The sequence below is a fragment of the Stenella coeruleoalba genome, assembly GCF_951394435.1.
Source record: "Stenella coeruleoalba genome assembly, chromosome: 12".
NCBI lineage: Eukaryota > Metazoa > Chordata > Mammalia > Artiodactyla > Delphinidae > Stenella > Stenella coeruleoalba.
Window position 1 is genome coordinate 45,743,896 of NC_137158.1, and position 24,064 is coordinate 45,767,959.

The following is a 24,064-nucleotide window of genomic DNA, read 5'->3' on the forward strand; positions in this document are numbered from 1 at the left end:
GTTAAACACACATGGGCATGGACACACACATAGCTCTTCCTGGGGGGTGATACTTTCATCTTATTATTCTGCCTTATTACCCCTCCCTCCTTCCCTTAACACTCCTAGAATGTAGTCCACTACATAGAGACATCTTGTTTCATTTACACAATTACATTGCTTTCCAGATACTAAAATTCTGGTTCAGTGTCAGCTTACTTTGTCACGCCACTGCAAATTCCTTGCTAAAAGGTAGAAACTCTAGCACAGTTACCCCTCTTTGTAAGCATAAGAGTCTTTGCCTATGGGGCATAATTTGAGAAGCACCCCAGAGTCCTATAGCTTGGGTCATAGTTCCCTCTAATTCGTCTCTAGAAAGACTGGTTCCTTTCGGTTAAGTGATGGTCTTTAGGAGGACTGGGGTAAGATCATGATGTTAGCTCATATTTTCCCAGGGTTTCCTGTGTGTCATTCGCTGTTACTAAGTGCTTTGCATGTGTTAACTTGTTAAACCCTTAACACAATGCTGAGAGGTAGATTCTACATATATTTTGCAGAAAAGAAACAAAGAGGTAGTAAAACTTGTCCAAAGCCACACAGTTGGTCAGTGAGGCAGGATTTTGAAGCCAGGAAGTCTGATGCTATGGGCTTAAGTCTTATCCATTGCTTCATGCCAGCTTTTGAGTGAATTGAGGTCACGTGGCGTAGGAAGGGGGAGCCAAGCCAGCCAGTGCTTACCCTTTAAGAGTGGCCTCATGTAGGAGGCAAGTCAATGGTAAGACACAGGGAGTAGTGGAGGTGTTCTGTTCAGAAAGACCCAAACATTGACAAACACCTTAAGGTGAGTCTGGGGATCAATAGACAGTAGAAACAAATCAGTCTTGCAAGCTATTCCCTGGTAGCTGTGAAAAAGAGAATGTAATCTGAGCATCAGGCCGGAAGAAGTGATAGTTAAATTTACTGTGCATAATAATCACCTGCTGTGCTTGTAAAATGCAGATTCCTGAGCAGTACTCCCAGAGGTTCTCACTCACCTCACTCTCTGGAGGAGGTCTAGCACTTTCCATTTTTGACAAGTGCAGCAGAGGATGGGGATAGCTTTCTGGCCACACTTCAGGAGAATGTTGTATTAGTATAAGATAATCATGCATTTTTATATTTTCAAAGTTTTCACAACTTTAACCTGTTACACATATTTAAATGGTTAAATAGAAAGTCTACCAGAGTGGTAAAAATTTGTATCTACTTTTTCATAAGTAATCAGTCTTTCTGCGTTAGTTACATGCATTCTAAAGCCTATTCTTTAAAATACAGTAAAAAAAACCTTTCCCAACCTAATCAAACACAATATCCCAAATATTTTTTTCTGCATATTTATTTCAGTACAATTCAACACAACAAAAGTAACATAACTTTTATATTAATGTTTCAAAATTAATATACACATGTTTAAAAGAGCTTCTCTTTTCTTTTCTTTTCTTTCTTTTTTTTTTTGCGGTGCGCGGGCCTCTCTGTTGTGACCTCTCTTATTGCGGAGCACAGGCTCCGACGTGCAAGCTCAGCGGCCATGGCTCACAGGCCCAGCCTCTCCGCGGCATGTGGGATCTTCCCGGACCGGGGCACGAACCCGTGTCCCCTGCACTGGCAGGCGAACTCTCAACCACTGCGCCACCAGGGAAGCCCGAGCTTCTCTTTTCTTAAAAAATTATATATATATATATATATGTATATAATGTTATATGTATATAATGTTTAAGAGAGAAGAATCAGGCCTTTCTGTGGCCCTCTTAGGCTTAATTTATGTAATGCTCATAGGCAGACACTCAGCGTTGTGAATCTAGGAGGTCTAGAGATGAAGAGAAAGTAAGATATTTCTTTGTTTCCGGGCATGCATTTCTGTTTGAGGTGGAAGCGAGTATTTGGCATGGTGATCAGAGATGCTCACATGGAGTTTGCAACAAGTAGATAAAATAAAGTGGTAACTTGCAGAGAATGGAGACCCCAGGCAGGGATCATGGAAAGGATGCTGCCACCTCTCAGTAAGCATGTGTAGCAGGTGGATCCTACTGGAGTGTACAGAGGCCTCGTTTGAGGAAAAGGCAACCGCATTGAGTTTGGATGCCTGATGAGAAAATGCATACATAAAGATTAAAAATTTACAGTGTTCCTTGAGTAGTCATTTTGGGGATGATTTTTGGAAAGCATCAATGTAAGATTATGCATTTCTGCCCTGTGCACTGAGTGGGTAACTGTAAGAGAAAGGGAATTAAAATGTTTTCTCTTAAAAATAAACTCATTTTATCATAAGGCCTTTTAAGTTATGTATTTTATAGATATTCTTCCATATGCATCAAGTAAAATGTAATAACAATTCAAAATTAGTTAGCACTAAAGTTCCACTGTAATCTAATAAACCGGGCTTTTGTTTGTTTGTTTGTTTTACTAGTTTTGGAAGCAAAACTCCTCCTTTGTTATGGTAAGTCACAACGGATGAGCATTTTTGGATAAAGTTGAAAGACTACTCTTGGCAATTTATGAGAATAATTTTCCTTTAAAACAAGTTATATTGCTTGTTTTTGAGAATCCCATATTCTAGGATGGTGAATATGGGAGCTGAGTCCCTTGAGACTAGATACCAGAGGCAGAACATGGAGTGCAGGGGTGGGGAGAGTAAGATTGGTGTGAAATCCGTACAGTCTGTTTCCATTCAAGTGGTAGCCCTGGCAGAGTGACAATCTCTGGCTTACAAATGGGATGTGTTCCACCCATTTTTGAGGGGAGAAGTCAGTTGCCTGACTGAACACATTTTCTTTTAGAAAGAGCGCTGTAAAAATTAGGTAGTATCCTGGACAAACCACAGAAACTATTTAACCAATGTGTGACCAAATAAGACCAATGTTGAAAATGACCAGCTTCTTTACATTTGGGGGAGACAGAGATCCTGTGGAAAGAGGTGACATGCTTTGAAATATAGCTCTGCCACTTCTTGGCTGTGTGAGCCTGAAAAGTAACTTAAATCTCTAAGGCTTAGTTTCCCCCTGGCAAAATAAAGACTAATAATAGTACTACCTCAGGTTCTTGTGAAGGGTAAATAAAACACTAAATACATGTAAATGAGCTTAGCCAGTGATGAAAAATATAAAGAGCCCAATAATGATATTTATTATTATTATTTGAATGAATTCCTGCTGACTTATGAGTGACTTATAAGCTCTTTACTCTTCCCAATGGTATCAGCATTTAAAATAGAGACACTTCATCTCAGCTTACCCTTCCCCCTCCCCGTGTCCTCAAGACTATTCTCTATGTCTGCATCTTTATTCCTGTCCTGCCCCTAGGTTCATCAGAACCATTTTTTTTTAGATTCCCTATATATGTGTTAGCATACGGTATTTGTTTTTCTCTTTCTGACTTACTCTGTATGACAGACTAGGGTGGGAAGGAGACGCAAGAGGGAGGGGATATGGGGATATATGTATACATATAGCTGATTCACTTTGTTATACAGCAGAAAGTAACACAACACTGTAAAGCAATCATATTCCAATAAAGATGTTAAAAAAATGAATAAATAAAAGGATACTCTTTAATACTAAAAAAGTAAAATAAAATAGAGACACTTGTTCACTTTAATTTCTTATGCAGAACTTTCTGGCACTAAACCTGGTTAGAATATATAAAAGTTCAGGTAGTTTTTGTGAAAATAGTTTGAGCACAGAACCATCATGAAAAATGACCAGTGCTACAGAGTCAACAGCTCAAAGTTGTGCCTTCTTTCTTATTTTATACAATGAAGGCTTTTGTTAGCTGGTTTCTGGTTCTATTATAATAGTAACCAAGCCAGGGCTATGAGGCTAAGGTGGATGGCTTATCTTTATTTTTTATATATGCTACCTGAGAACCTAAATGTGACCTATTATGAGCTGAATAACTCATTTTAAATTCTGTTTAATTTGTGAATTGCTCTGGATTTCCTCATAGGGATAATATAAGAACATGTGCCTAATAACAAAATAAAGGCTCTTCAGCCTTTTAGATTTGAGTTTTTCTCAGAACCTGCTTATAATTCCATAAAATTTTCACAGTTATAAAATAGTAATTTATACTTTTTTTTTTTTTTTTTTTTTTTGCGGTATGCAGGCCTCTCACTGTTGTGGCCTCTCCCGTTGCGGAGCATGGGCTCCGGACGCGCAGGCCCAGCGGCCATGGCTCACGGGCCCAGCCGCTCCGCAGCATGCGGGGTCTTCCCGGACCGGGGCACGAACCTGTGTCCCCTGCATCGGTAGGCAGACTCTCAACCACTGCGCCACCAGGGAAGCCCTAATTTATACATTTTTACATCCAACACCTCTGAGGGGTAAACAATGTTCTGGGAAAAGAAAGTGATATTTGTTCCAAAACTAATGGTCATTCATTCACTCATTTGTTCATTCACTCATTCATTTGTGTATTCATCCATTTGTTCAGTACCTATCATGACAAACATGTACTGGGCATACAAATCTGAATAACACCTGGTGCCTACCCCCAGGATTGGTATTTTAGTACATGTAGAAGATGCTGTCAGTGTTCTGCCATGTTCTCCACTTTCTGAAGGCAAGAAAATGGCCAATTCAAATGAATGACTTGAGTTTTAACTTTTAGCTTTTTAAGCCTGTGATACCCTGACTGAGCCTGTGCATCTGCCTCCTACTCCCAGGCTGTAGGTACCCAGACCTCTGCCAACAATAGATGGGGATTCAGTGGATAAACCTCCTCATTTTTCTTATCCCTTGGCTGGGACCACTTCGAGGAACTTTTTACACTATCTCACAGAGTACCCAACAGGTTTGAGCAGTAGTATCCCCAGGGGTAGCAGACCAGATAGTGCACTTTATTGATTATTCCCATACTTTTCCCACTCCTGCATGTATCTAAAAGTTTTTCCTGGGATCACTTCCCAAAGTGCTTAAATTCTAATCCTTGTCTAAGGGTCTGTTTCTGTGGGAACTCAAACCATGCTAGTATATATCATAATGCTAATAACGATTTTATTTTATTTAATCTTTGCAACAACACAGTGAAATGAATATTTCTTCATTTTGAAAATTTAAAAAAAAAGCAAAAAACTAAGTCTCAGAGTGATCAAGAAAATAACTCAAGGGCAATCCAATTGATTGTGACATATCTGAGATTTTATTCTAGGTGTATCTTGCTCTAAAGGTTACTATCTTCTTGGTATCATCAACATGACAAGTAGCCGTGATAACAGTAGAATATCTAGAGAATAATAACTCTAAGTTAAAAACATAGCCATTAATTTAAATTGGCCATTTTCCATCTGCTTTCAAAGACAGTTTAGTCTATGTTTTATCTTTAAAATTTTTTCTTCTTAATTGACAATAATTCAAAGTTTAATTGGGTTTCCTTCCCAAATCACTTGTTTGTAAGGATCTACCCTCCCACGAATAGGTAGTTAGTCACATTCTTGGCATCATAGGACTTTTCTAACAAAAATGACCCCTTTTTGTCCTCCCATGGTACTTGAAATTTTTATTAGTAACTTCACTTTTTAAGGAGTTCTGTGGACCAATTTGCTCCTTTTAACTGAGTTACATAGAGCGTATGGAGTATATCTCGTTGCCAAGGGGAACATCATCTTTCATTTCTTTCCCCAGTGTCTACTGTGGTGATTCCCAAACTCTGTTCCATGGAGAGAAAAGAAAATTCATGATGGCAAGAGTTTTCCTTCAATATGTATTTTCAGTTACGTATGTAAAGAGGTTTTATAGTTGTTTTTAAATTTTGTGCCACAGCTAAGAATTTCAGGAAGTCACACATGTGATCACATTATGCATATCCCTTAGCAAATAGGCATCATTTATCAACTTTCCTGTAAGTTGTACAATGTCTGTTGGATTAAACTGGAACAAATTATTTATGTATTATGTATTATCTCACAAATTCAAACATACTTGTGATACTATTTTTGCCTTTATTGATAATTTACTGCTGCAATTAATTAGTCTCTGACGAGGGCTTTTTTTCTTTATCCATGTCATGAGTCATATTGAAGTTGCATCATTACTTTAAAAACTCTCTTGATTAAATAAACATGGGTAATATGAATCCAAGTTCTCAGCAATAGCATCTAGCTGTTTCTCATTCCCCACCTACCTCTCAGCCCCATCACCTCCCTGATAGTACTTTCTTGAATATGCTATTTTCTGAATACAGTATACCTTTTCAGTTTTCTGTGCACTTGCTGATGACATTTCCTCTCTTCTGGAATGCTCTCCTTCTCTTCTTCACTTAATAAAATCCTTCACAACGCAATCCGGATATTAATTGCTTCTGAAACCCTCCTTTCCCTCCCAAAGAGTTATTGTTCTCTCCTTACTCTCATTATATTTGTACATTCCTCTATTACAGTCCTGTACATTGTTAATGTATTATTTATTAAAATATCTGTCTTTTTACTAGGCTAGCTATTCCTAAGTTCAGGCCACTTTTATATTTGTGCTAGTGTTTAGCATAGAAAATGGAAGCTCAAGATAGCCAATAAATGCTTAGGAAATGACTAACTGCACACATTGTATGACCTTTATTTTTCCTCCCTCCTCCTTCCTTTCTTTTCTTCTATCACCATGACACTCATCTGTGTATTTTTATATGTCATATATTCACTGACTACCTACTCTGTAAAAGCCACTGTGTAAATGCTACAGAGGAAACAAAAGTGAAAAAGAAAGACATCGTTCTTGAGTTTAGTGAATTTACCTCCTAGTATTAACTATTATTGGACATTGTAACTTGGGCCCTGGAAGGAATATGTATTATATAAAATATTATATTATCTATACATATAGATATATACAATGTATATCTCTGTATTTTTGGATATATATATATATATATATATATATATATATATATTCCAAAAGATTTAGTTGTTTTACTTTGTTATGGCCTAGTTACATTGACTTATAAGAGGTTGTGTCACATAATTACTTTAGGTTCTTGTCATTCTGGATCTGATAGTAATTAGATAGGATGGTGTTGTGATTGTTTCTTGTTTGACCAAGAGCATGGAGACATGGTTTTTTTATTATGAAAAACTTTAAATGAGAATAGAGAATAGTTGTATTTATCAATCTTAGACATTCCAAGAGTTTTATTTTTTTAAAACTATTCATGTAAAAATTAAATCTTGATAACTTATTTATCCAAATATCTTGAAAATTTAGACTTGAGCGCTTTTCAGCCTGGCTTATTTAATTTATCTCAGCAAAAGAATGTCTCCAAAATGGGTTCTGTATAAGGCCTTGAAAGGGTTCTGCAAATAAAATGTGGGGAGTGCCTTGATCAAACAGGTTTACACATGGCGGATAAGCTTCAACACACCTCCCCTTGGAAATTCATGTGCTTATTAGCAAAGAGCCCTGAGCTATGAGTCAATGAAGAAACTTAAGTTTATTTCACCTATTTTTTTTCACAAATTCCTTTGACTTCTGAAACTTTTTCTATGTAACATCTAGAAACATTGTTTGTAATTAATATTTTGAAGTCCATGATGATGTTGGTTAGTGAACTGGTTACAATTGGTCAGTACCTTCTTTTTTTTTTTAAAGTCTTTATTGAATTTGTTACAATATTGCTTCTTTTTTTTAATGTTTTTTCATTTTATTGGCCTTGAGGCATGTGGGATCTTAGCTCCCCGACCAGAGATTGAACCCACACCCCTTGTACTGGAAGGCAAAGTCTTAACTACTGGACCACCAGGGAAGTCCCTGGTCGGTACCTTCTGATAAAATGTGATGTGATGGTTCATTCCATTAACGATGATAAATATTCTGACAGATGGAGAAAGAAGCAAGAGAAAATATCTGCTTTAGGCTGAACACCTTTTGACCCAGTAAGAAAAACCAAGGGAGAGAGTGAGAATGGAGTACTTTCAAGGTTCAATATAGGATCAAATGGAATCAGAAAAGATGTAAGGCAGAGCTCAGAATCAGTGATCATGAACCAGAGCTGAGAGGAACTGGAAGACGTCATTTAAACAAGCTTCTGAGGAAAAGCCTTCTTTTCCAGATTATGGTCCCTGTTTCCAAGGACAAAGCCACCTTGGAGGTTGGGCTGTCAAAGTGTACAACAGGAATTAGAGCTCCAGGAGGGATATATACATTACTTTCTGAACAATGAAGTCCATACTTTCTCAAATCAAAACCACTCTTACGTTCTGTCAGATAACAAAGATCTTTCTGTCTTCCTACCGATAATTTGGGCTTCTCTTTCCCCCCTAGTTATTTAAAATGTCACAGAGAATTAGGCTACAGATAATGTTTCAACAGTATTGCCATCATTTAATTTATGATGTACTCCAGCTGAAAGTTTCTGAAATTCAAGGCTTTGGGCTTTTATAAAAAATTATTAACACATTATTAATTAATAAAGTCAATATTCTATAATTTTTTTTTCTTTCAACTGTATAAAGTTGTAAAGTATTGGCCATTAAATAGAAATCGTGGTGCCTCTTTTTTCAGTTGGGACTTTGTCTTTTGTATCTCTGTGATTGCACATACTAGGCACTCCTAAAATAGTTACAGGATTGAAGTCAGTAAATTATGGAATGAAAAAAGTGATCATACACCTACAGTATAAATGAAGAATATTAGTTTATAGAGTTTTGATGGAGTCACTTATGTTTGCTTTGCTTTGTTTTTTTTGATTCTAAAATGGGTTTATTTATGTATCTGTTTGTTTCCTATTGGCACATATGTATGAGGCTGCAAAGAGAGCCACAGTAAAGATACTCTCTACAACCTGCATCGTATATGATGTAAGGATTTATTAAATAATGGTGACTCTTCTGTGGTTCCTTCCCATACTCAAGCCAATCCATACTGCTTCCTGTGGAGAAGCCACTGGGTGAATAACAAAAATGCTTTTTGATGGTGATGATGAAACCAAAAGACAGACTGCTTCTTTAGAAGATAGATTCTCTAATATTCTTTTATTGACATACTGTTGGAGGAGTAGAAAATTATGATCTTCTGTCTCAGCTAACCTGGAGTTCTTCCCCCAATCAATTCCTTATTCAAACACAAAATGTACTTCTTATGACCCCTCCTCTCTCCTCAACTTCTTGCTCAGGGCAAGGCCAAGGAGCTTTTGAAGTGCTCTGGCTTAGCTGGCTTTTAATCTTGCTTTTTAAAACACCTTCTGTGTCTGGAAATCTGATTCAGTTTAAACAGCGGAGTTATAGTATGCTGCAACCTAAAATTTATAAATGCGTAGTAAAGACGTAGTGTGGTAAGTGAAATAATAAAATAGCATTATGAAGAGTTAGTTGGTGTGCACACATGAAACCTATTTTTCATGTATTAAATACTGACTTTAAGTTATTTCAAAATCAAACATGCTTAAAAATAGAAAAGAGTTAAAGGTCACATTATGAAATATCTATAAATTGTTGTCTTTTTGTAAGCTTCACTGATTGGAAGTATATAAGAAAAATGCCCAGTGATTCAAAAAAAATCAGCTAAGGGCTTCCCTGGTGGCGCAGTGTTTGAGAGTCCGCCTGCCGATGCAGAGGACACGGGCTTGTGCCCCGGTCTGGGAGGATCCCGCATGCTGCGGAGCGGCTGGGCCCGTGGGCCGTGGCCGCTGGGCCTGCGCGTCCGGAGCCTGTGCTCCGCAACGGGAGAGGCCACAACAGTGAGAGGCCCGCGTACCGCAAAACAAAAACAAAAACAAACAAAAAAAATCAGCTAAAACTATGGACACAGAATATTTTTATATTATGTTACAATTCCCTTTTCTATTATTTTGCACTTAAGCTGAAATTTGTTTTATTTTTAGTGTCATGTATTTTAAGTTTTGCAAAAAGTTTTTTTTTTCTTTTTGTGATACGTGGGCCTCTCACTGTTGTGGGCCTCTCACTGTTGTGGCCTCTTCTGTTGTGGAGCACAGGCTCCGGACGCGCAGGCTCAGCGGCCATGGCTCACGGGCCCAGCCGCTCCGTGGCATGTGGGATCTTCCTGGACTGGGGCACGATCCCGTGGCCCCTGCATCGGCAGAAAGACTCTCAACCACTGTGCCACCAGGGAAGCCCTGCAAGAATTTTTTAAAAGACATTTGCAATGAATATTTCACTAAAGATCAAGTTCCTGATAGTGTAGAAAAACCTTGAAATAGGTGTTTCTTTTAAGATATCTATAAGCTATTCATTTCTTAATGCAACTTCAGAAAAGTATTATCTCCAATAATAAACATAAAAGTATCCGAAAACTTTCTGCCACTTTGTGATTTCCATTTTATTTGGAATTGTCTTAATCACAAAGTCTGAAGCTATAACAACTGTTGAAAGTTATCACAAATTGGTGTTTTATTATTGGAAGTGGCCTGTCTCATGCTCCCAGAATATGGAGTTTTTAAACTACAGAAGGACATTCCACTAGCTGAGACCCATTCTTATTGTTTACAGTGAACATTGGGTGTACCCTTTGGGCTTGTCACCCGGCGGCGATTCAAGTAGAATAATGTTCCAAGACCATTTGTTCTTAATGAAAGCAATTTGTTATGAGCTGAGGGGAAAGTGTCCTTTGTCCTTCTGCCAAAGCAGCCTTGCTCTTTGTTTGTTGAGTTTGTTCAGATTAATGGGGATACTACAAGATGCTTTAAGACAAAAAGCATTAGCAGAAAGATGCAAAGCATTTTTCTAAAACAATGCCAAACATCAGTGAACATATCATGTTTTCAGACATCTATTATGAAAACTGCTTATGTTTTCCTATATGTGTCCATAGGGCTCCATTATTCATTTGATAAAATGCTTTTTGAGGAATGTTATTTTTTAGGATGATGGTAAGAATTGTATGGATAGAAATAGCATTCGTAAGACCACACAATTTATAATTTATGGTCAGTCCCCTTGGATAAGATGATGACCAGAACATATCACTCCATTTTGTACTTAATAAGTCCTTCACATTAACATCATTTAGGGGAAACATGTCCTTGAAGAGCAGCAGAAAAATGAAAAGTAAAATATGAAGAAAGATAATGAAACTATCTTGGAGAGAAAAACCATGACCAGGCCACATGAGATATTGTTATAGTGAATTTTCAAGTGTTCTAATTACTACATAGACTGAGAAATACATGTGTTTGAAAAGAACTACCACCCGGATACCTTTTTTAGTTAGCATTCTGTACCTTTCAGGGACTTCAGCCCGACAACTCAATCCAGAAAGACTGAGTTTTATCTCTCACTCTTCCTTTTTATGAGCTGTGCCTATTATTGTAGATGTTTATTTCAAACACTTTGTCTTCATTTCTTGTAAATTCTGTAACTTTGACCATACATTCCTTCCCAAGGAGTCTATGAAGGGGGCAGAGAATAACACATTTATCTAATTTGGAATTTGAAAAAAAAATAACCCACACTGTTGAGTTTTTATACAGCCTGGTTCTGGACGACAGTGACTCTATAAAAAATAACAAATATTTCTCCATTGAGGAGACTTCTGGACCACGTGTGCACCCTGGAGGAATCACGCTCAACAGGGATACTTACCTTGCTGCCTTTATCATCCCATTTAGGAAATTTTAATTTTTCTCTTTGAAAATTGTAAAGACATCAGTGATTTAGTTATCTGTGGGAAGTTCTGACCAGTTCTCATCTTATGATATTTATATAATGTTATTCAGAGAATTTTTTATTTGTAAACATTTTAGTTTTACAGTTCTTTTTACATCAGATTATCATATTTTACAATACAGACTTACTGCTGGAAACTGAATTGATATATAAGAGAGTCAACATGTGATATTAAATGGAATGTCTCATCCACACATTAAGTACCTACTGTGTTTGCACGTTAAAACATTTTCGGTAATTATTAATTTGTCACTGTAAGTGGATGTAATATTGGTTAAAAGTCTTGGTTGGCTGGAACAGAGATAGATGGCTTATGTGCTGCTGTCACAGGGTTTCAGGCTTGCTGCCACAATATGTATTTCAACCTTGATCGAGAAGAAGCAGCATAGATGGTAAGGAGGGAATTCATCATTTTTAGTCATGTGGCTTTTTAATTATAGACCTCTTTGTTGAGGCAATTCACTTGGGTATCAATTAAGATCACCTGTGATGTTGCACTGGCTGCTGAACACATATCTACTAGGAAAAGCACTGAGATGACCATCTGAAAATTGTCATAAACAAAAATGACATGGGGTCACCTGCAAACTGTTATCAATTAGAAATTGGCTGTTACAATAGTGGATGAGGTTTGTTGCGAAATAAATGATTAAATCACACAAAAACAATTTGCTGATCACTTTCTTCATCTGCAGTAGAGATGGCAATATTTTGCCACAAGAATTTTTTTAGGAATAATTGAAAATTGAAATGTAATTTTATGAGCCTTACCTTAGCAAAGTCTTCATAGTAACAACAACAATAATTAAGCATATGCCAGGTAATAAGATAATTGGAAGATGTACTTCCTTGGCTGTAATGTCTATACTAAGAGGTATAATAATATTGCTAAGATTCCATCAACATCCATAAAATACAAACTAATTAATGGATTCAAGCTGCATCTAAGTATTAGCACACATTTGTATTAGAATTAAATTATAAAGTAGATTTATACAAATAATAGATAACAGGCTAGCATTTTTTGTTTAAATTTGAGATACTGTATTTTTGGAGAGTTTGTTCTTGCACTTAAAACCTTAAATAGAGGAGATAAACAAGTGTGAAAGTCTGACTAAAGAAGCTGCAACTAAAGGAGCTTGAGAGACATACAAAGACATTTTGGTCCTGTATGCCTGATACTGATAGACATTGAAAAATACAAAATTCCAACAATATCCTATTTCTTAGTATAGATAGGATTGTTCTCTGAATTCCATATATTGATTAGCTGAATTAATTAGTTGCCTTGGTGCCATTTAGATGCATTTTAAAAGATAAAATATAGCGAGACAAGTAATCCAATAAAATAAAATTTGAATTTATAATTTTCTTTCTTCCTTCTGTCTTTCTTTCCCTCACTTTCTGTCCCATTTTCATTTTTGTCTCCATTATGCAAATAATTTTAACTGATTGTAATATTAATTTATTATAGACCCTAGAAATCAGAATTAAACCTGATACTTTGAGAATATCAATATGTTTCCATTCATTTTTATATCATACTTAAAAATACTGCTCATATTTCATGCGTATCTGAGCAAATTCTGAGGTACTGAGTTTTAAATGGGGGTGTGGGTGAACATGGGATTGGGCAGAACTCTGTAATTTCTGTAATTTGGAGAACCATTGATTTGCTCTGTTGCTTGTGACTTATTCTGTGGTTCCTACATAATTCTAAAATGGTGGCCAGTGGCTGGCTAGCCATGGATAGTCGGCCCAGTGCTCCACTTTGTGGTAGCTGGCTTCGGGTGGGTGGTCAAAGTCAGAGCCCACTCCCGTTGATATCTTCATTTTGCCTTCTCTGAACACCTATGTGCCCAGGAGATGCTTTTCTTAGTCTACTGCCTGGAACAGCACAACAGAGACAAGGTTTTCAGATAATGATTATCTAATTTGCTGTCTGTTCTTTTGGCTGCAGGTGGAACAGGAATTGGGAAAACACCAGAATCAAATCTTCATGAATTTTTAGGTAGGTTTGAACTTCTTTTTTTACTCAAAGGCTGATGCGGAAGGGATAGTAATCCAACAACCTGAAAGAAAAAAAAAAAAAAATCAAGCCATAGGAATACGGTTATATTCTGATCTTTAAAAAAATGACTATACCTTCTGGATTTGATTCAAGTTTGATTTTATTCTCCCTGGATTTCTGCTATGTTGAATTTACCTGAAGCACACTTATATTTTATGTTTATATTTTTACTGGATTTCTAAGTGACTAGTGGGTCATACATTTTATGATAAAATTTTCCTACACTTGGAAAAGGACATGAGAGCTTATTATTCAAAATCTATTTGAGTCTCTTTTGTAATAACCAGGTTTATTCCCTTCTTTTAGGTCATTCCGTATTCCCAATTGGAATTTTGCTAGAAATAGAGTCTAATTTCTAATTCCCTTAAGAGTTGAAAAGCTGAAGTAGTATGGAAAGGTTTTAGATACAACTCTAGTATTTCTATAATAAGCATAATTCCACTGGCTTGTTTTGCAAGACTGTTATCGAAGAGCTGTTTAATCACTGGATTTTTGAATTGCGGAAAATTTCATAACAGTTGGCATATTAACAGATAAATGAAATCCTGAATTTGTAGGGTGCTTTCCAGTAGAAAAGTTAAATTCAAAATAACATTGTTAATTATAAGGTAACTTGCAGCTTGTGCTCTAATATACAATTATTATACAATTATTGGTAATAATTTGTTTTAATAAAGAGTTTTATATAGACAGTATTTGTTCTAGCATAGACTTTTGTTGGAAACAGTTATCTTGGTCATCTGAAAAAAATTACCTATTGTGAGTAAAGAAGAGTATAGAATAACTTGAAACTTAATTTTTTAAAAATAGATATTGTGTATTCTTCCAATGTGCTTCACATATGCAAAATAATATTTTTATGAAATACATGGTAAATATTTGAATCAAAAATGAAGTAAATTTTCTTTATAAAAGTTTGGATATTTTTTCCAGCTTTATTGACATATAATTGACAAAATTATAATATATTTAAAGCGTACAATGCAATGATCTGATAAATGTATACATTGTGAAAGGATTCCCAAAATCAAGTTAATTAACAACACAAGGCTATACTGTTAAGTAAAAAGCAAGAAATGTAAAAGATTTTGGTCTAAATTTTCGGATTCCACCATTATAATGCTATTGGTCAAGCATTATATTATACTAATTATACTATACTAACAAAATTATACTGTATTAACTATGTTAATAGTACAAGAACCTAGGAATTGAAATTTAGAAAACTGTAAAATATGAGCATTTTCTAGCATGAAAATTTAAACAAACTGATGACTAATCAAAGAAGTTTCTAAAATGTCATACATGGACAACGTTAAGTTTAATTTCCAAATTTTATAACTTTCCAGTCTATGCAATTTGCTAGTCTGAAAGAAACTACAAATTACTCCCTAATTCTCAAATTTTTCACTCTAAAACCTCCTGTACTTAGTTTCTTAATTTATCAAAATTAAGTGACCTGGATGTGAGAAGATAGCTGTTAATGTTTTAATGAGCCTGATATACCGCTGTATTCAGAGCTTGCCCCTTTATTGACTTCAAAAGTACAGTTTGGGAGAGTAGGAGGATAGAGAAAAATGAAAGACTGGAGAAGGTTGATAGTGCACATTGATTAGAAGAGACAGGAGAAAATGTTTTGAAGGTATATTCTATCAGAATTTTCAGCTCATTAACAGATAAAGGACCTAGTAATTATAATGGCAAAAAAATTAAATAGAACTTACTATGTGATATATATATTATATATATATGAGGAAGATTTTATTACCACCCCTTTTTCAGATGCAGAAAGGCAAAATAGATGTTAAGTTACTTGCCCCAAACCATCCAGCTAGTAAATGGCAGAGCTGAGCTTTAAACCTAGGAAGTGTGGTTCCAGGGTCTGTGGTCTTCCATATGAATTACTTGCCATACTGCCTTTCTATATAATTTTTTTCCCAATAATATATGCCTGTGAGCCTGGACAATTGGAGAATTTGCTTCAACTATTTAATTTTCTTCTTACTTCGTGTCTAAGCAGAAGGACTTGGAGAGTAACAGGCTGAATGTGGATACATTCTTACGTACATACTGAATGTGGATACATTCTTATAAGAATGTATTCTTATGTATCCACACTGAGAGAAATCTAGCACATTCTGTACTGGGAGTCACAGCTCTGCCCAAAGTGTCAGGTTGCCTCAGAGGGCTCACATAAGCCCCAGAGCTGTGTAAGGGGCTGTCACTTCACTGGAATCTTCCCTTACAATGCACAGCACTACAGGAAGTCCTGCCAAGAGCTTGCTGAAGATTCGCAGACCGATGAGCCCTTCTGATCGCAGGTTCCCCATATGCAAAATAAAAGGAATCCATTTGGGATCATGACAGTTAATAACACTTTGACATCTGATGTGATTGAGAGGTTAAGGATTTGGGCCTTGGAATCCAGAAGACTTAACCAACCAGTTCTTAGTTATATTAAAGTGGTTAAGAATGTACACTTTGGAGCTAAGTTACTTGGGTTCAGACTCCATCCCCACCACTAGCTACTGATGACCTTGGGAAAATTCAGTTCACTTTGTATACTCATTTTCCTCATCTGTAAAACAGGTAAAATATTAGTACTACCTCATAGACTTGCTACAGCAACTAAATGAAATATATGCAGAAAATTTCAAATAGTGTCTGGCTTTTGGTAAGCCCTCAATAAATATCTCTCCTAGTACTTACCCTTTTAAGTGTCAGCTTCCTCACCTATGACATGATGATAAAATAGCCCCTGCCTCACAGAGTTGTTGTGAGGCTTATAGGAGACAATTAATGGAAAGTGCTTCATACAATGGCTGGCATAAATCCAGTGCTTAGTGACTGTGTTATCGTTATCAGTTGTCATCCTTTTGGTTTTCTACTTTGCCCTCCTGGACGTGATTACCCTGGTGTCTGTACACACCTACCAGTGCGGCTGTTGCTATGTGATTGTGCTACTTTTTTAAGGATGGGATGCAGCGAGATGGGGAGGGCTAGGTTAGGCCAGTTGGGCAGGGAAGGGCTGCCGCCACGATGAAAAGCCCCACTTTCAGGAGCAGGTCTATGAATGATGCTTGTGGTGCTGCCACAAGGGCACACGTGCTGGGTGGAATGAACAGGTGTGTTTGAAAGCCCAGAGCCTGGCGCAAGCAGCATCAGTGTAGGGTGATCATGTGGCCGACCTGGCCAACACCAATGATCTCCAGGTCACTTTGCCTTTTGTTTCTCTGAGAATGTTTGGAAATCTGCTGTGGCAGGGCCATGGCTGTTGGCTGTGTTTTAGATACATCATCAAAATTGAACACGTGTGACAGTGTGAGCAGGGAAATGCGGGCAGGCAGGGAACGAAGGACCAAACGTCATACGACTCTTCATGCTCATTATTTCCAGCATAGTCACATGGATAGACCTGGGTAAACTCTTCCTTCCACTGAATTTTTTTTGCTATATGTAAGTACATGCAGGTTAAGTATAAATTTCATTAAAGAATGATATTTTCAAGCAAACATATTAAACATGTTAATTCTCACAATAAAAATCAAGAATTATGATCCTAATTTTATAGATGAGGTTGGGGAAACTCAGGCTCAGGGAGGCTGAGAAACAAACCCAAATCCTAATAGTGAGTAAAAGAACTTGGATTTGAAGCCTGATATATCCTGTACTATAGTGTGTATATGTGTGTATGCATGTGTGTGTGTGTGTGTGTGTGTGTGTGTGACATGTATGGGTAGAGATAAAAATTTCACTACAACTCAGTAATGTAAGAAATAGAACTTACTTTTTATAATTAAATTCAGTTTCTCTTTTGAGCCTCCATTTTACCCAGTGGCAGAAATATAATCTTAGTCAACTTTGTACCTTTTTCTTCAGGCTGAATCTAAGTTTTAGGGGGTTTGTCTTGGAATATGGCCAGGGAGGGACATGTCATCCTTAATATTGTATATTCATGAACAGACCTTTATATAGACATCCCTATTCCTATAGAAACCATGTTATTTATCATCTACATCAGATACTTTCCAGAATAAAAGGGGGTGCTGGAAATAACTACACCAAGAGAACAAATATAAGGCAAACCAGATTATGGTCACTATACATTTTGATTCCTTCTGGGTCTCTTCTGGTCTGGAAACTCCAATACTTTTGTGCTGGGACTGGGCCACAGTGAAGGCTGTGTAGAGGGAGCATAGGTCAGTTTCTGGAGACACCGCAAAGGGGAATGTGGCTGCAGCAGTGTGGAGTGAGGGCAAAAACACATTGCATTAGTCAACTGTGTGTGCCATTTGTCCTTGCTCTGCCACTGTGCCCTGAAATCGTCTGCTCTGAGACCACACGGGGCACTGGGAATCTCTGTGAAGCTGTCCCTGTCTCTGTCTGCTTAGACCCACATGCATCCCTTCCTTCTCCAGGCTCTTGCTATCTTCCTAAGCTATATGTGGGAAGGACAGTGCAGGTCTCCTCCATTCTCAGGGTGCACAAACATGCCCTGGGTTCATCAAATCAATAGTAAAGGGAGGTGAACAGCTTCAGCAGAAGACCTCAAACCCCACTGGCTTTGATCTTGGTTACCTCCAGCTTTAATTGAGTGTTTGGTGGGCATCTTTTCACTCACACTGAGATTCAGGTTTCAGGCTCTTTCCATCTTGTGGCTCTCTCATCTTCTAGGGTCTTTTCCAGAAAAGAGACAGAACATGGAGGCCAGCAGAGAGCTTGTAGAAACTAATCGTAGAAGTGGTGTACATCACTCTATCCACTTAAACTGGAAGGGGACTGAGAAATGTGATCTAGCAGGGATCAAGAATTAAGAGGGAAAACTTGAGTTTTTGTAAGCATGAGTGTTCTCGGCTAGTTAGCCCCTACCTGTGTCAATCCTTTTGAAAAATTTACTTGTACTGTATTAAAAAATTTTAATTGCTGTCATTGTAGAGAAAAATGTAATGAGTTATTTGTATTTGTAGAATTGAATAGCTAAAACTCGGCCGAAACATTTTGACTGGACTTAATATTTATGTTCTTGTTTATTTTTAATGTTCACACAAATATGAAGTTGGTAGAACTTAGTGATATTTAAGTCTGTCCTTTGTTTTTTCTTTTACATTCATACGATTGTGATCCTTTGACTTCCTTGGGGTTATTTGTCTTCAGTGGAGAGTTTTAATATTCAATGGTAGCAGTAACAGGAAGAAAAGTTTTGTTTTGTTTCATTTTATTCATTTTGGGATGCTATCTGGAAATGGACTATTTCCCATCCCGGTAGAACTTAAGCACATTGGCTTCGTGTGCCTCAGGCTCACTGGCATTGCTTTTATAAGTTTGGCAAGGCTGGAGTTTCCAAACTGGCAGAACATTCTGGAAGCGTTTCCCTGTTTTGAAGTTCTGAACAACTTCTCACACTGAAATGTGGCTGTATTTTTGAACTAATTCATTGGAAAAGAAGTTTATGCATGAGAAGTTCAGAGGATCATTAGTAAAGTCTTATTACTTAATTGAGTGTCTCAGTATGGACACTGTAACAAAGAGAGTCCCCAAAAGAGAGCACAGTCTTGGGAGTAGCTTCTGTAACAGTGGATGTGCATATAATTGTTTAGTATCAGTCGTGGTATAGAAAATTCCTTGAGCCTCCCCGTTCCCATCTTTTCTACTCATATCACAGCCCTGCTATTTTGACTGGAGTTAGGGAATAAGACTTCAAACATCAGCCCATTGATTTTTGAAATCTTGATAGATAGAAAATGGAAAAAATAAAACCAATTCTTTCTCCATATATGTTCTTATAAAAAGATAGCTATTTGAATTCATCTTTGAAGCAGACTTTTTGTTTGCCTGTTTTGGAAAAACCATCTAGATTGTCCCTTTTGTTTCACAGATATAAAAATCACCTATTCACTGGTCTTGAGGAAAACTGTAGAAATCTGAACGGTTGTTTTTAGATAGAGCAGCGAAGAATTCTGATTAATAATTTAAGCTGTGTGTGTACATTGAAAACTAGTATGTTGCTTCTTACGTGAGGGGGATTGTTTTCCCCTGTCGATGGATTTGAATTGTTCTTGGCCTATAAAATAGAACACAGTTTGTAGAGTTGCGACCTAGTTGAACAGTAGATTACAGGAGATGGTGAGCTAAGGTGAAGGAACTGCAGAAGGCTTTTGACTTGGTCATTAAGAGAGGCTTTAAAAAAAGGAAATGAACTGTTCTTTGTGAACCTGAGCTGAGATATTTTTGTAGATGCCATAGTTGTGATGTTAATAACAAAAAACTCAGAAAGTTTTGATTTTGGATTAGTCATACTCAGCATCATACCTGCTTGCAAATTGCTCAATTCTTTTGAGTTTATCTCTGTTTTTGAAATAACTTGTCAAAGGTGACCAAATACACTAATGTTTTTATTAGTAATCTCTGTTTCTAAAGCAGGACTTTTCAACCTTGACAATATTTACATTTTTAGGATCAGTATTTCTTTGTTGTGGGAGGCTATCCCACACACTGTAGGATGTTAAGCAGTATTTATGGTCTCTATCGACCAGATGCCAGTAGCACCCCCTCACTCAGTTGTGACAGCTGAATATGTCCCCAGACGTTGCAAAATGTTGCCTAGAGAGCAATATTGTCCCTGGAATAGAACCGCTGGTCTAAAGCCACCATTCCCTTCCTTCAAAGCCTTCTAAATTGTCCCAGGTGATGGCAGTCTTACCATCTCTGACATTTAATCTAATGCTACATGTTTTAGAGTTTTAATTATGTCAGTACTTCATTTCTGTTACCAGTTTCTACATTAGTTATTATTATGAATTGAATGTTTATGTCCCTCCAAAATTCATACATTGAATCCCTAATCCCCAATATGATGGTATTTGGAGATGGGGCCTTTGGGAAGTAATTAGATTTAGATTAGGTCATGGGGGTGGGGACCTCAGAATGAAATTAGTGGCCCTTATAAGAAGAAGAATATAGGGGAAAGGCAATTTGAGGACATAGCAAAGAAGTAGGCATCTGCAAGCCAAGAAGGGAGCTCTCATTAGGAACTGAATCAGCTGGCACCTTGATTGTGGACTTCCCAGCCTCCAGAACTATAACAAGTAAATCTCTGTTGTTAAACCATCCAGTCTATGATATTTCATGATGTCAGCCTGAGCTACCTAGGATGGCTGTCTTTCACCATTATCCTAAGTAACAGCACAAAAATTTTAAAAGTCATGTTGCTTATAACAATGTAAGTTTATTTCTCACTCATGTTATGTGTTAGCCGAGGCAGCTGTGAGTTATTTGTGTGTCATGTGTCTTCTTCATGCCAAGATGCAGACCGTATTGCCAGTCATGATTTGGAACATGATCTCCTCAAAGCAGAAGGAAAAGTGTGAATGCTGAACTATGTGGTGGCTCAAATTTCTGCTAGGATATCAGATACTTGAGATCTGCTATGCCAAGGCAAGTCGTATGGTCAAGTCTGAAGTCAGTCATGTGGGAAAATTTACCTGCATAGGAGGACATTGCAAGTTAAGACAGTAAATAATTGAGAACAATGATACAATGTAAAATGAATGGCATCATTTTGGGAGGTTCTAGGGTAACACTTCATCCTCTGGGCAGGAAGTACAATTTCCCCTCCAGGATGTGGACTTTTCCACTACCAATTTATCATTCTGTAAAGGGGTAGCTCTTGAGAAAAAAATGTGAGACTGGGGACGCAGGACTTACGCTGGAGGGCAGGAGAAAACACTTCTTTCACACAGGCATCACAGCGTTTGGTTCTGAACCCCAAGGCATACTACTTTAATGTGAATAAGTGGCTCCAAAGGGATTGACAGGAACTCAGCAGAGCTTCTCAGAAGGAAACTGTGAGCAAATCTGACCTGGGTACCATGAGAATGATCTCATCAAATAGCAGCTGTAAGTAGCTTTCTATATCATGCTGTATTCCCTACACCTTCAAGTAGCACTCTAAAATGTTACAGGATGTGCTGTGGCTGTGCTGCTTTAGGGCAAGTGTGGACAAACTCTATAAAAGGCAAGATGGTAAGTTTTTTAATGTTGGTGGGCCATAAAGTCTCTGATTCAACTGTTCAACTCTGCTACTGTAGCATGAAAGCAGCCATAGGTGACACTAAAACAAACGTGTGTGTCTATGTTCCAATAAAACTTTATTTATAAAAACAGGTATCAGGGCTGGAGGACTCTATTTTGCTGTCCCCTAATTTAGAGGAAAAGATTGTTTTGTGCTTAAGATAATGTGATAAATGGACACTTGACACCCCCCCTACAGTATAATCTCTTCTCCAAAGCCAGAAGAACTGTAGGAGGTGATCAGAGGAGAGGCACTGCGGTGCTCATATAGGGAGGCCACAGGAGGGCAAATGAAGCACCAAATGTCCAAGAACCGCCCCCCCCCCCCCCCCGGCCGTAGAGATACCAGAGAGTGTGGAAAACAGACCCTGACACAGTGATATTGTTACTAACCCTCCTGAGTGGGCCTCCAACAAGGATCCTCCTGCCTAGTTTCGTTTTGAGTCAATAGAATGAGATCGAGTTTGGTTCAAAAGCAAAGGGAAGTTTTATTCTTTTTTTTTTTTTTTTTTTTAAGACTCCACGCTCCCAAGGCAGGAAGCCTGGGCTCGATCCCTGAAAGTTTTATTCTTTGATCAGAGAATGGAGAGGTGCAAGCTCTTGCTCTAGAGCACACACTCCCCTACAGGCCGCGGGTGGGGCTGCTTTATAGGATCTCCTGGGCTTCAGCGGGGAGGGGGCGGAGTTCTCGAAGGGGCGTTGCTCACGCTCCAGATCGCAGTGCCAGGCGCAGTGTCTCTGCGCCTGGCCGCCCGCCAAGCTGAGGCATCAGCGCAGCTGTTTCGCACTGGGAACCCTGGTCTGAAGTGCCCGGTGTGAGGCCTCTACATGCGGCACCCTATGAGCAAGTGAAACTAGACAAAGTGCAAAGGAAAAGAAAAAAACAGGTTAGACTTAATTTTGATGCCCAGATTCTGTTTTTATATCCTGGGATTTTTTTTTTTTTTTTGCGGTACGCGGGCCTCTCACTGTTGTGGCCTCTCCCGTTGCGGAGCACAGGCTCCGGACGCACAGGCTCAGCGGCCATGGCTCACAGGCCCAGCCGCTCCGCGGCATGTGGGATCTTCCCAGACCGGGGCACGAAGCCGTGTCCCCTGCATCGGCAGGCGGACTCTCAACCACTGTGCCACCAGAGAAGCCCTCCTGGGAATTTTTAATGGGCTTTGCTGGTGGCAAATCCCTCCTTGGTCTTTTGTTCTGCTCCGCGTTCTTGAGGGGCACCGAGGGGCGATGGTCCAGCTTCCGTAACTTCTTTCTGCTGACATGGGGCGTTGTCACAACCCCAGGGAGAGGAGTGGAACTTCTCCCCAGCTGCTTTTAGATACGTTTGGTTGTCGCCTGGCCTTGGCCCTAACTGTTCGTATCCCTAAGTGATCACCATTTGTCTAACCTTTTGGAGAAAAAGGACGCCAGACAATTTAAGATACATGGCCCAAATATTAGCAAGAGAATAATGGTCACATGTCAAATTTTCCTAGAAATGAAGGTATCTAGGTCTTTTGCCTGCAGGCAAAAGTGTGCTGTGATGTTGAGGCTCACTGTGCTGGCCTGAATATTTCTGGTTGCACTTCTGTTGTTTTTTGGAAGAGAAGCTTCAGGTCAGAGAGGGGTTCACATGAGTAGTCAAGGGGGTTCCTTGCCCCAGGTTGTCTCTCTGGAGTTGGGGGCTTGGGGCCCTCTTCACTTGAGTCTGATGTACCCACAGAGTGATCCCCTGAAGCTTTGGGAAGAATGAGTGGTTAGGATCACCAAGTGGGGTCTGTTCCCCTTAGGAGTGAGCTAATTTTGTGGGCTGCCGGTTTTCCAGGGTTTTAGGTTCACCAGGTCTCCTGGCCAGAAGGGGTGGGGGGGGCAGGTCAGGGGTGTGGGCAGCACCTGGTTACCACATGCCGTGAGAGCTTTCATAATTTCTCCTACCTGGAGGGCACACTTGAGTTGTTCTATCTCAAGTGTATTAAGGTATCCCTTCTCTCTGGTTTAGGGAATGGGTCTACCGTACATGAGTTCAAATTCACTTAACTTTAACTTATCCCTTGGGACTAACATCAGGCAGAGCAGAGCAATCAGAAGCAACTTAATCCAATTTTCTCGAGTTTCCTGACATAGGTTGGCTAAGGCCCCTTTCAAGGTCTGATTGAATCTCTCTACTTTCCCTGACCACTGGGGTCTCCAGGTTGAGTGCAAGGTCCATTTTATGCCCAGGGCCCTCGTTATCCCCTTCGTCACGTGAGACACAAATCCTGGGCCATTATCAATTTGTAGGGATCCTGGGAGCCCAAATCTGGGGATTATTTCTTCCAGTA

At 38.5% G+C, this 24,064-nt stretch overlaps 1 long non-coding RNA gene across 1 annotated transcript in view; it reads left to right on the plus strand.

The window, feature by feature from the left end:
• Positions 1 to 24,064, plus strand: part of LOC307195525 — a 309,693-nt gene that overhangs the window by 94,330 nt on the left and 191,299 nt on the right. The window contains exon 3 of the long non-coding RNA XR_013830854.1: positions 13,581 to 13,631. This is a non-coding gene — a long non-coding RNA (uncharacterized lncRNA). The remainder of the gene's footprint in view (positions 1 to 13,580; positions 13,632 to 24,064) is intronic.